General features: G+C 39.9%; 1 protein-coding gene across 14 annotated transcripts in view; it reads right to left on the bottom strand.

The window, feature by feature from the left end:
* OSBPL3 (oxysterol binding protein like 3) overlaps positions 1-14,356 on the bottom strand; it is an 88,543-nt gene that overhangs the window by 73,601 nt on the left and 586 nt on the right. Inside the window, exon 1 of one of the 14 annotated variants that reach the window (XM_083826877.1) lies at positions 13,912-14,328. The exons of 11 other annotated variants lie outside the window; for them this stretch is intronic. The gene's annotated coding sequence lies outside the window, so the exon portion shown is untranslated. Of the gene's footprint in view, positions 1-12,120; positions 12,830-13,911; positions 14,329-14,356 lie in introns of those variants that run through there. 2 more of the 14 variants (XM_083826869.1, XM_083826878.1) reach the window with 2 other exon arrangements.

Raw genomic sequence — 14,356 nt, 5'->3', positions numbered from 1 at the left:
TCTTACACCGAAGAAGGATTTTGAAAAACGTAACTGCGAAAGTTTTACATAGCAAGGCTTCACTTTCCCTCTCTGACCTGATAAAGGGTTACAGGCTGAAAATTTGGCTGACGCCTAGAAATATGTTCTACAGATTCTGCATTTTTGTTAACCTCCATTTTACAGGTCATTATGCAATTGAAGTTCCCCCACTATTCTTCAAATTCAAGAAGCGGGGAGCCACTGCTGCAGTGACAGTCTTGCCACTGACAGCACACCCCTCCCATCACCTGCTTGTACCCCCTCCTCTTCACCTTTTCTCTCTAGTTTTATCCAACCTCTGCTCTTTTTACTGAGCTGAACTCAGCTTCTTTATATATATATATATATATATATATATATATATATTTTTAAGATTTCCGGTCGTCTTCATCCCGTCTGTGGTGAGTGGGGACAAAAATAGTATTTTTACTTATAGAAAAAAAAATGTATTCATCAGACCACATGAATTACTGAGGGCAGCATTAGAGCTGAAAAGATGGGCTAGCTAAAACCCCAGCTTTGCCTGTGTTACCGAGCTGTGCACATGCTGTAGGAGCACCAGCTGGAAGGCTGCCAGGAAATACCTACTACACTGAACAAGTCCAAGGCTAGCATCCCACAAGTTTTCCCGCCTACCATTTCTGAGTGGAGGACCAGGCTGGATAAAACAGGCTAAAGGGATTATGCCTATTTGGTGCTGACTGAGAGAAGTTTTAAAGCCAGCCTCCTCCTGAAGAGGAGGCTCTGCACCAGAACATCCATGCTCTGCTGCCACAAAACAGGAGAAGGGAAGAACAACTCCCTGCTGTCACGGCAGGCAAGGACAGACTTCATTTCTCCATTTCTAAATTGTAGTGTAAATTGCAGTGTCACCACTCGCTGCCATTGAGATTTTTCTTTCCGAAGTAACAGACTAAATTGTGGATAAATGATGTCAAAAATAGGAACAAATGCTCTAGAGGCTTTGTGTAACAGACCTTCTGTCACTCTTACAGAAGGCATTTTTGTTTTAAAACCCTGCCAATCACAACAGTTTTTCAGTACAGCTGAATATTTCAAAAAGACCAAGCAAACATCATGCACCTATGGTGGACAAACACACAATAAATGCTCTGTGCTAACTGGTGCGACCCAGAAGTCGTCAGCACAGTTGGTGCCCCAGCCTCATAATATCCCACCCTCTCCCTGCATTTAAATCCATTGCACAAGGTGCGGCGAGAAGAGATGCACCGCACGCTGCCTTTAAGAAAGGTCGAGAGGCAAAAATGCACAAGGGAAAGAATTGGAAGCACGGTGGACATCAGCCAAAGCAAACGCAGGATTAGTCTGGGAAAGGAAACATGCAACTGTGATAACCTGATGTGACTGTCCAGTAAATCTGGATCTGAAGATTAGCAGAAGAGAAAAGATGCTAGAAAAAGGTGATTTGTTTTCTTGCTATTGGTAATACTGGAGAGATTTTACTCTCCTCTCCAAAATTAGAACACTTATGTAAGTATAACCCCTTCTTCTTTTCCTCTTAGCCTCACACACACACAACCCCCCCCCCCCCCCCCCCCAAAAAAAAAAAAAAGAGTACCTTCAGCCTCAGGTCAGGACAGCTTAAGCCTAAATATTTACAAAATTTCCATGGAAAAAAGTAATTAATTAAAAACCAATTATGTTAAAACCAATTATGTTAAAACAACAGGATCCATGAGAATAAATTTCTTCCATCCTCCAGAAGCTGTAATCCACTCAAAGAACATTTATTCAAAGACTTTTTTCTTGGGGGAGGAGGCAACCAGAAAAGCATGTGGCCAACTACATCTCTACACATTCCAAAATTTACTTATTTACCAGATTCTTTTCTCTGCATTTGGTGACCTGCAAGACTGCCTCATTCAGCTGTAACAATAGCTGCTGAAAAACGCTGGCAACAGCTGCTACTATGTATGTGACATCAAGAGGAAAGAAATAAATATACATACACACACTCGCTTAAATGTGACTGATATATATATGCTTTCTTCCATAGATATATCTACGTATAATCTGTCTATAGATAGATAATGCACTTCAATGTGATTTTAGACAGATGGATACGTATCTTATCCCATTTAAGTGAATGCTTCCACCGCCAGATCAAGTAATTCACACATGCAAGCCTTTCTCCCTCCTCCCTGCACTGTAGGTGTTCCCCTGCTGATTTGAAGCTTATTTTTCCTGGGTGTTCAAGGTTTCTTAAATTACACTTAGAGACCAAAACAATGAGGGAAAAATAAAGAAAAATGAGGATTATTTATGTAGCGAGACTTCAAACAATTGATCCAGCTATATCTCAAGGGATTTAATAAAGAGACAGAATAAATAATGAAGAGAGAGAAAGTTGGGTGAAACACCAGAGTATTCAGAGCTACCTGTGGAAAAAGGAATTTCCTGCTGATGGACTGTTCATGAGACAAAGACACTGACCCTCTGGGACAGGTGACATACCCAAGAAGGGATTTACAGATGAGAGCGAGAAGTGAGAGTTGTTGCGTGGGTGCCCAGCCTTGACATCTAACTTCCCTGCACCAGCAGAGAAAAATGAGGATGTGGCCATGAAGGATTCTTCTCTCCGATCGTTTCACAAAAGACTAAGTCCTAACATGGATGTGAGCAGGGGTCAGAAAAATAAGTAGTCGGTCCAGTTAAACTTACTTCAAAACACTTCATGTGGTCACGTATCAGTGCATTCATTCAAAATAAGTAAAATAAAAGGAGAAAAATGAAAAGAAAAAAGCTTGTTCTACAAAACTGAGCAACTTGAAGTAGTTATTAAATATAAGGCTAAATATAACAGGGACAACAGAGGCTTGGTGGCTAAAGCACATATGTGCTTTTCGTAAAGCCCGTGCTATTCAGAGAAGTCAGAAGTAGACGTTGGGGTGATGCATACTGACACAATTTAAAACTGTGATAGATTAAAATATATAGACACACACACTCTCTCTCTCTCTATATATATATATAGTGTATATATATGCATATATATGAGTATATATATATAAAAAATACTGCAAAGTAAGAACAGAATCTGTTTGGGTCCAAAGAAGCACTTAAAGAAGGACTGCCCTGTTCAGAGTGCTGTGAGTCTGCAATAGATTCACAAAATCCAGCCTCGGTACAGATTTTATTAGAATGAAAAAATATTAGAGAAGTGTGCATTACAAGAGATTAACTTCTCCAACAAGCGAATAATAAGCAAAAGGATTTAGCTGAAGTCAGGTGGGCTGAGGAATTCAGATTCCCCGAATCAGAAATGCTGAGCTGCTGCTTTGTTTAAGGTGCAGAAATGTATCTGGAAGTTACTCGTGGGGTGCAGCATACAGAAGATAGCATACAGAAGACGACTCGTGAGATTCATCTCACGAGGCCTAAGTAGATAAATAGCTTCTCCAACCCTCCCGAAAAGGCAGGGAAGGAATTGATTAAAGAAATTGCACCTCACATGTTAAAGTGCGGGAATAAAGTTAAAACATTCCAAAAAATGGACTTTAAAAAAATATTTAAAATTAAGTTCTTCAACAACACATCAGAACTAAGCAAAGAAGGAACCTGGCGGTGACTATCGCCTAGTAGAGAAACAAAGACAGGATGCCTACTACAAAATAGGCCTGGAAATTATGACACAGAATTAGAACTAAAAGCTTTCTTGAGCACGAATTGAGGAAACCAGGCAACGCTGTTACAGATCTCTGAAAGAAAAGGCAGAGGAAATTGTACACAGTTGCAAATAAAACTTTCATGCATCCTCAGGTTACCTGTCTACCTCACCCCTACCTTATATACACATTTAAAAAGAAACTATACTTTTTAAGCAGACCAGCAAAAACAAACAAACAAAAAACCCCAAACAACAACAACCGCCCCCCCACACACACACAGTAGGAGGTAAATTATGATAGGAGAGCAAACAGGACACTTCTCTTCAGAGTTAGGGAGCAGAGAAAAGAAATCAGGCCGGCTACAATCAGTAACATGCAAGATTTCAGATCAAGTCAAAGAATCATACAGAAATATCAAAGTCAATGGTATATGATGAACTTTTTAAAAAATTAAAAGTGAGTGAAATATGTAGATATCATCTAGACCTGACAACTGCATACAACATACTAATCAAGCTGGAAATTATTGTATTTAACTGCAGAATTGCAAAGTAACTAAGCAGCTGGTCAGAGAAGGTAATTAGAAAATACCAGGCTGGACAGAGATCACCAGAAGAGGTTACTAAGAATTATCCTGGGGCTCTATTCACTAGTCCTGCTACTAGTGGCAAAGGAATTGAAGCGTCTACTGAAATTCCCTGCTGACAAAAAGCACAGAGGCACCTCTGATGCACCAAGTGACCAAAACACCGGGTGAAGGAACCTCACGAACAGAAGCAGTGAGACAAAGCGCAGCTCTCAAGTCCCAAAGGCAAGGCCAAGGTTGCTAACCCAAGGAGCAGGATGAGCACAAATTCTGCTGGGAGCAACCAAGGAAGGGAAGGTACCTGCCTGTTTGAGCTGATTGCAGATTCACTAAATCACCAGTTTGATGAAGGCTTGAAAATAAAGAGCTATCTTTTGACATGAAGTAAGGCATTTTCTACAGAGATAATATAGAGATGCATTAAAAAAATAAATAAAAATCTTTGTGCAAGGCAGTGCTAGCACTTGATCTGGTCAGGAAGCCCAAAATAGCACATAAGACATATGAGAGATAAATGTACTCTTCTGCAAGGGAGATGGACAACGGAATAGCCTCCTGAAGTGAATATCGGAGCGTATGTAGTCAGTCACTAGATTCTCTGCATCTCTTCAAGTAGAAATGAAAGATGACAGAGGAAATGGAGAGCGTTCCTATGAGAGCTGAAAGAGAAGTTAAGGAGTTTAGCTTAGTAAAACAAAGGTGCAGAGGGAATACAGGTGCCCTTATAAATGGTGAGAGAAAACACTAATTTTAGCTAGATGCACAGACTGGGTGTGAATGCATTTATCCGGAATCCTGGAATAGCATTTTAGTCAAAGCAACTAAGTTCTGAAATACTCTGTTAATGGGACAACTAGGTCAAAGCTCCAACTATTTTTAAGAGGATGCTTTGTCAGATTACAAAAGGGATTATACAAAAGTATTGACTGCAACAGAAATACCAAAGGTGAGTATCCAGGGCCTCTCTTCCAGTCATATGAAGTGCCAGTACAGCCGCTTTCAGTAAGAATACTATTATATACTACTTAAAAATCTACTGGTGATTTAACCTGGTCTGCCAAGTGACCTTGATGTAATATTTTTAGAATTTCCCTTACTAAAAATGAATTACTTCAGCTTTACTCATGCACCTGTATTTTTTTCTGTATGATTTTCTTTTATTATTTATCATGGGGTGTGTGGTGTTTGTTTTGTTCGTTTGTTTCTTATGGAATATTAATTTCAAAAAGTGGCAGATCAAGGAAATAACACTTTTTAGAATCTATGTTTAGACTACCGAGCATATGTAGCTTTTACTATATTAATTTCGACAATGAGATTTGTTGATATTTTTTTCTTAATTTGATGAAATTTTTGAAGATGAAGATATTTTGCATGTTCCTGACTTCCTGAAGATGAGTACTGCAGAGCTCTGGAACCCTGATACACAAAAACAAGCATTTTGGAATCTCAGTGCAGGGATCAGAACAGCTTTCTTCAACTCCCCAAAACAAAGCAATAAGAGTTATTACAATGAAAATTTTAACTTCATTATGTAGTACATAAACCTTTTCATTTAATTGAATTCTTTAAATTTACACTATCTAAATTAAATGAATACATAGTTCTTTCTTCCTTACTGTACAAGCTACTTGGCTCACATTACAAACAGCGCAAGGCAGAACAGCACATATAAGTTTTACTTTTGGGAAACTGCCAAAATTCTTTCATCCCATTCTTAACAAGTAGTCCAACATACTTCTCACCATACAAACATGACAATTCTCCATCATATTTCCTTACAATTAGTCCATGCTATCGGAACTATGGCAAGAGAGAAATCTGGCAGGCAATTATTATTTTTTTTTAAATAAAAATAATAAGAGGAAGTCTCTCCTATGCTTCAGCTTGTAAACCTTAACAATGCAACCTGTAAACCCAGACTGCTAAAATACATTTTCCACGTTTCCCCTAAGACTATATTAAATTTCTGATTATTTTAAAATACACCTTTATCTGTGCACATCCAACAAAGAGTAAACCATTAACTCAGTCAGCACTGACATAAGACATGCTAGAGTTTCTTTTCCACCAGCTGTTTTTTTCGTTTTTATTATTATTAATCACGTCTACCCAGATTATGACTTTTGATTATTTTGAAGGCCCAGAAATAAACATAGGGAAGTTAAAAAGAAAAACAAGGCAGTTTGGTCAAGCAGAATAAGCAGCGAGAATTAAAGATATGTATATTCATACATAAAAATCTGTTTTCCCATCCTTCATCTCTATTTCTCTTACCACACACCTCCCTTCCTCTCTGCTGTAATCGTATCACGCCAGGATAAAACAGAAGATCGATTTGATAGATACAACAGCAAGCAACAACTGACACACAGCCTACACCTCCTTCTCTCTCCTGAAGTAACCCATCATACAAGTGACAATGCACTTGATTTCATTGCTCAACAGTCCTTCAGAACGAAATTCCCTTATGAATTCAAGTTCTGCAAGACGTGAGTGCCAGGAGACAGGACACACTGAAAAAGGCACTGCACCTTCCTATTATTCAAGAAACAACATTTTAGTTTCAGAACATAAAATCCATTTAACCGTAAGCAACGATGATTCTTAGGTAGGACTCTGCACATTAAAATACTGTTTGACAGTTTTGTTTGAGAACATCAGAAGTACACAATTCTCATTCTACATTGAACGTGGGATGTTTCTATGTTAACCATGCACTCTAGCCATATTAAAGCAAATAACGCAAGCTCGTTGAGCAATGAACATTTGGCACTTCAATATGAACTGTCATTGTGTCAGGATTACCAAGGCTGAAATGGCATCCGCAGTTCGGAAGATGTGGATGTTTCCAGGTACTGAGCCATGCCATGAAATCAAAGTTCTCCCCATGCCTCTTTAGTACGAAGGGGCCACCATCACAGACAAGCTCCACAAGTATTTCCCAAAGTGAGGGCATTCAGTCACTTAACGACACCCAGATACAGCCACTCTTCCACCACTGAATTACAGTGGAATCAAGGAAGCCATTTGCTTTAAAGCAAGAAGGACGAAGAAACAGCTAGGAATAAATGGGGAGATGCATCTTCCCTGTTCACCTTATCACACTCATCAACTAGGACTACAAGCAGATTGTTAAAGCTCACCTGATAAAAACAATGACCTTGTGTGCATTCAAAAATACTCAGTGGTGTCCCATTACTTGAAATTTGATCTTTTAAAATGTAAGAGTATCACCCGTAAGGGATCTTCGGTACACCAGCAATTTCACAAATATGACATGCCAGAAAAAAGTGACCGTGAACACTTAAGTGCCCCTACAATAAAAGAGGGGGAAAAATTACTAGTCAGTCTTGTCAAATACTCCATTTTGTGAAAGCCTAGCAATATATTTTTTTTAAAGTCTCATTTGCCAGAGTGACATCCTGGCAACGGCTCTGCTGTTACTTTGCAAGCAGAAATGTTGATCCTGCTGAACTTCAAAGGATATGATACTGTGTAGTATAATACATGAAAAAATAAGAAGTTTGTGTGTGGAAAGAAGCCTGTGATTCAGCTATTCTGTGGAAAATTCTAATATCTCTGAATCTGACACGAAGTTCCATATTTATTCAGTGAATTAAGTGAAGAAAAAAAAAAGCACATCATTTCAGCAGTGTATGTTTATTCTTATTCTAAGAAATAGGATGTTAAAAGCTTGCTTCAACTATACGGACTGGTCATCAGCAAAAAGGCAAGAACTTTATTTATAACAGTTTCTTACTTCATTAAGTTCCCCTTTCTCAGCAATTTGCAACTCTAAGCACTGGGAGATATTCAGTAAGTGAGCTTCAGTTTTATAAGGTTCATAATGTTACTGTAATACTAAGTGCTTCTGGTTTTATCGCCTTGCAGACAAAGTACATAGATTTGAAGAACTGTAAGAAATCTGAAAATGAATTCAGAGGTATCATGACCACCACAGGAAAAAATGAAAGATGGGTTTTTCACTGGTTTTGGCTTAGCTTACTTTTTGGCTTACTGGTTTTGGTAGTGCTTAGCTGGGGGTGAGTTACAGGGGTTAACTCACAACAGTCAATCAGTATAAGTTATCAGTACTATTCAGTTAAGGAAGACAAGAAGTAATCGTAATACTCTGTCCAATTTTTTCACTCAACGTGAAAATTTTGCATTTCATTTCCCTTTAGATGCCTCCCCCTGGAAGCTTAAGAATAGCACCGCAAAACAACCCCCCCACGCAGCTCAAGAATCTAAACCCAGCTGGGTGCCCTCAGACTATTTGTTGATGCTACTAAGGGTACAGCTACTGAATTCACTTCCCAAAAGCCAGTAACTTTCTTGCCAGGACATGACAAAGTCCTGTAGACCTTATACCAAAATTCTCTTCCTTCTACTGTTAGGCCTTAGTCAAAAAAATTCACAGGAAGTATCAACTCTTTTTCCCCAACGTGGCTGTTGCTAGAGTTCAGTGACAAAAGTAGATTTAACCTAGATTCTCCCCTCTTCATATGCAAATTCCTTGTTATCTGGCCATCGTATCAGCAAACCCCATTAGTTCTAGTTCTCTTCTATTTCTAGAAGTCATCTTCTGTCAGGTACACCAGCAATTCTCCAGAAATAACCTATTCCAACTATGGTTGCACCGTGCTGTATGAAAGATTACCTGCAGCCCACTCACAAGGATGTGCGGTGATCCGATCCACTCTTGACCCGTGCAAGACTGGAAAAGAATGCTAGGACTGCAAGTGACTTTTCAAAAAAAATAAAAATTTAAAAAATTCTAAATCTATCAGAGTCTGCAGAGCAGAGTTGCGCTAAGCTAAACCGCAAAATACACTACTAGTTACCACAGACTGGCTGAGGTGCGAAGGGGCCTCTGGTTGTCCAACTGACCTGCTCAAGCAGGGCCACCTACAGCTGGTCACCCAGGACCGTGTCCAGACAGCTCTTAAATATGTCCAAGAATGAAGTGTCCGCAATCTCTCTGGGCAACCTGTGTTCAGTAACCCACACAATGGGAAAAAAAAAAAAAGATATTTCCACATGTTCAGATGGAACCTCCTGTGCTCCTTCGCTTTGTGCCCATTGTCTCTTGTCACTTGTTAAGATGTAGGACAGGACAAAACCATTACCAGAACGCTATCTTTTAAGGAAACTAAAGATAACTGCTCTGAGGGATTCCACAAACCCTGTTTGACAGTAACAGCAAGTGAGATGCCGTTCTGAGAAGCTTCCAGGACATCACAGCAACAGGGTAGGCTGCACAGACTTATTAATCACTCTTACTCGCCAGCAAAAAGTTAAGGAGAAATCTTATCTTTAGGTATAGTCTCAGTAATGCCCCCTGGTTGTTAATTTTTGTTTCTTCATTCCATTATCACTTATTTAGAAAGCAAAGACTTGCAATCTTTTAGCAATAATACGAGGTCCAAATAGCCTGACACATGCTAAGACCAGCAAGTTCTTGGAACATCTGCTACCCAAATGGCTGCAGGATTCCCAAAATCAGAGGGGTCAAGCACTACTCAGCTGCAGACACAGATACATCCCATGAGGGGAAGAGAGAAGGAAAAAAAAAAAAAAAAAAAGACTTGAGGAGTTACTAAACTGTAGAAAGGTATCTGTCAGCAAGTATCAGCCTGCCTGCGCCTGGCAAGCAGCACAGTATCAGGGAGGGAACCTGAGAAAGGCACCACAGTCCTACCGCAGTCATCTCTACGAAATAGCAAAGACTCCCCGCTGCCCACATCCTTTGGAGTTAACATCACCAGCTCCTCAGTATGCAGATGGTAATCACCAGTGTTTTGGGGATCCCCATTGACACTGATAATTTACGCTTACTTAGCTAAAGCGATCAAGCAGCACCACCGAAAACAGACACTTCCTTTCTTACTTTTATTTTTTAAATTAAAGATATGAAAAGGTCAGTGACTGATTCTCATTCATAACGGAACTTCCATCCTGCCCCACCACTACAGGCTGCACTTAAATTCACAGTTTGTGCTGTCATGGTTGCACCTAGGGGATCTCAGCACTCGGGTTTGTCACAAGCAAGGGATCTGGAAACAAACGAGGGAGCTGTTCGCTCTGTCAGAATACAGTAATTTATAAGACTATTAAACAAGCTCCTTTGCTAGCACCGTGGCTGCAGCCAGCGCAGTTCCAGATGCCAATATGAGCACGACGTGCTCTGCATGATGTTCAGGGGAGACACTGCTATTATGCCTCACAGCCGGAGGCAGCGGCAAAAACCTTTTGACAACAAAACTTATCCAAACTAGTTTCAATGCCATCTCTTGCCTTTACAGACAGGACAGCAAAAGCTCCCCTATAAGAACAACAATTGTATGTTTCACTTAGGGCATTAAAACTATGAAGAAACTCCCTCCGCCCCTTCTCAAGGCTATTTTTCTAGACCGACAAAAAAAATTAACTTGGAGGAGAGGAAGACATTTCAACAGAAATTTTTAATATGAGCGACTGGTTGCAGAGATAGAAGAACGTAGCGCCAGCGACCAGGATTCTGCTCTGCTTGCTTTAAAACTTGAAGGGCAGGATTTAACCTTCAGTAACAAGCAGAATTAAGAATGACACAGATGGGCTTGTGCACTGAGAAGGATAAAGTCTCCCACACACACAGTCCTGTTGGTGACTGACAGGCCATTCAGAATTTGTCTCTTCTGTGGTTTCAGCTACTGTCCAAGCAGAAGGAAAAAGAGTGCTTAAGGCAATAGAGTATGCCCACACAGTTGTTCTTTACTGGAACTGCTAAGACCTGGAGCTTCACTCGGTTTCACCAGCAACTATGTGGAAAATGGAACAGACAAATAACAGAACAATAATGCATACACACTGAGACTAGGAAAAACCTCCAGAATTATGGGGAAATAGGGGAATAAAAGAGAGAACGTCAGAGAAAGGTGACCTCAAAGTGATTTAAGCGATGGCCACAACAGATAAGATGACAGCAAAAGTAGAGTCATGGCATTATTATCATAAGTAGCAATAACAGAAATGGCAGAAATTAAGATGAGGGAAGAGTAACGCTACCTTCAGCCAGGGAAATGCTTCAAACTTCCAGTCTAAAAACATTCACATGAGGATACACCACATAGCCAGAAAGCCCCATGTTTCAAATTTTTCTAACAACAACAAAAAGTCATTACTGAAACCCAACATCGAAGTACAGTGCATATCATTAACGTAAAAGAAAAAGAAGAGAGAAAATAAACACTGGTGCAAACAAGGATTAGTTTCTCAACTTTAATATTTTGGATTGTTATCATCTTCTTTCTAAGAGCAGCAGTTAAATACAAGCGCTGCATGACAATTATGGCACTGTATACCTTAAAAAAAAAAAACACAGTAAAAATGTTATGTTTTGGTTTAACCAACACACAGGCAGAATCTGAGGCTATCACTAAGAACTTGGCATTATGGGGAGATTAATCAAAAAGAAAAAATTTAATTCCCAACTGATGCCTTATGTTAGGAGGCAGAAGAAAGGTAGATTTGTTTGCACACCCATATTAACATAAGTGCCAAAGAAAACATTCAGAAAAAAATAGTTGTTGACATGGCAGCAGCTGTATTCGCCAACCTAATATGATCCAACCGATAAACCCCCCACTACTGAAAGACCAAAGAGGGAACCTTCAGGCCAGGTACTTGTACCTGAACAACAGGACTTGAAAGCGAGAAACCTAGAAACACGAATACAGACACGCCTCCTGGTCAGACAGGGAATGCAGTTTGGCTAACCTGCCATATAATGACTACAAAGGAAGAATTTTTCAAAAATCAGTTTAAACTGTTACAATGCTGAAAAGAAAAGCACAGAGGCATGTGGAGAATCATATATGCTGCCCTCCTTCTGTGACTCACCCGATGCTATTATGCAGCCGCTGTTATCAGGCTTTCTTACAGCCAGCTGTACAATTCGTAAATTTGGAGATCCCTCTGAGTGCTAGAAACTCCTAGCAATTCTGAATGCACTGTTTCAGCTCAGAGCTCAAAGGTCAGTGAAAGTCAGTTCTCACTCCTATACAGAGTACTCACTCTTACTCTATCTTGTACTCTCACTGTTCCACCGCACATAACAAGGATTCCTATCAAGTCATGCATAACAGTTATTTATTTTCCTCAGAATAAAGACTCAAGAACCGCATGTTCAGCCTTCAGCCAAAGACGGAGAATTGTTAGCTAACATGCACTGCACACATTGCTCAGCACCTTCCACATCCAAAGTGGCTCAACTTTAGTTCCTTCTACTTTTGTGGTTAGCGGCATGGAACACCCAGGCACTGAAATAGAATTAAGTGCTGTTGTGCTTACTGCTATATATTAACACGTGACTTCTACCCTAAGGAGCTTGCATTGAGTCAGTGGTGTTCTTGCACACCAGACAGGCAGGACGGTAAAGGCTGAGCTGCGCTGGGCTAATCAAATGCTTTTCTCAATCTCAGCTAGCGTTTTCTTAAAGCACGCAGTGTTTTTATTAACAATGCATTTACCAGAACTGTCATTAAATTTGTGCTAAAATAGAACAAAACAACAACAACAACCCAGCACTTGGATCATGTAACAATCACCTCAGTTTGGACACTTAAATAGAAAGAGAATTTGTGCAAGTTCTCTTCCTTCACTGAGGCTGTCCTCAACTTTGTTTGTTTGTTTCAAGCAACATGAAACAACATGCCATGAGTTTCATGTTGACAGAATCCTAAACTAACAATAAAATACTGTGTTATATATGAAGTTATGACATGAATTAATTGAATCTGGTATTTCTGATCATATGATATGTGCTGCATATAAGTCACAAGCAGCCTCAGGACCTTTGCAGGAGGAGCAAGCTAAAACAGACTGAAAGGAGAAATGAGTTATGGATATCCTGCTTCCCAAGAGCATACCCACAGCAGTATGTTTCTCAACTATTATGTTTCCTATTTTACTTACATTGTCATATTACCATCAACACCCACATCTCTTAACCTTGATGGCAAGCAGCAAAAATTATTCTAAGGTAATTAAAATACATTTCCTCAGTGTTAATTTCTAAGTTAACAGAATAAAGACAAGCACCCACAAGAGGACATAATGTTACATACACAAAACCTCCTCATCCTTCAGATAAATGAGAAACTAAAGCAATAGAACATTTGTTTCCAGGCATATTATTCACGGATTTACATACCGGTACCACAAGTGACAGCTGCATGCGACTAAAAACGATGCATGTCCCTAAAGTATACTGCTTGAGCATAACCACAAAGGCAGAAGACAGACACCAAAATTGAGAATCTCAAAGACTGCAGCAGCAAGTTAAAATTAAGCCTGAAATGTATCAGCTACAAAATGAGAAAAGCCTTCCTGTTGAAAATGTAGTTCATATGTGAATTGCTTAGAGCACTGTTTGCAGCAACTGAAAACTCATTCTTACAATTAGAAACCATATAATCCAAGACTGCCACAATGTCACAATTGACTCTAATTTCTACACAGCATGAAATAAAACCTACAGAACGTGACTAATGAAAGAAATACTAGATATATGCCTATTAGACATACATGCATCTATTTATAATATAAGCTATTTTAACTAGACCCACTTCTGTAAGATGATATACACACAGCATCCAGAAAAAGGTTTTGTATGTAATACAGCATACTTACATTTGCAAAAGTAAATGAGCTAGCCACACACGCAGCGTTGCAATAAGCACACTCTATCAGAGCCTCAGCATCATTTCCTGTCCTTAGTGAACGTGCTGGTAATTTCAGCCCAACCACAACTGCTCAGCACCACCCCCAGAACACACACATGCACGCTCGTACACAGATAGCATCTCCAATCCCTAAAGTTCCCCTCCCACCCTTCCTGCATTCAAACCCAGACGCCGTGCAGAACGATAGAAAGGGACGGGAGCGGGCCTAGCGCCGTGTGCGTGGCAGGGAACGGCACCCAGATGAGGAACTGCGAAGCCAATGCAGTGGAAGCGCGGCGATAACATTCAGCCTAATCCATTGGAGCGCAGACTAGAGAGCTTTACTTAAGATTTAAAAGCAGATGTATTTTCAATGAAAAGGCTGGAAATTAAGATAAATGACGCTGTGCGTA

Source organism: Anser anser (genome assembly GCF_964211835.1).
Source record: "Anser anser genome assembly, chromosome: 2".
Taxonomy (NCBI): domain Eukaryota; kingdom Metazoa; phylum Chordata; class Aves; order Anseriformes; family Anatidae; genus Anser; species Anser anser.
Note: the sequence above shows the minus strand (reverse complement) of the source record. Positions and strands in the feature narration are given on the sequence as shown.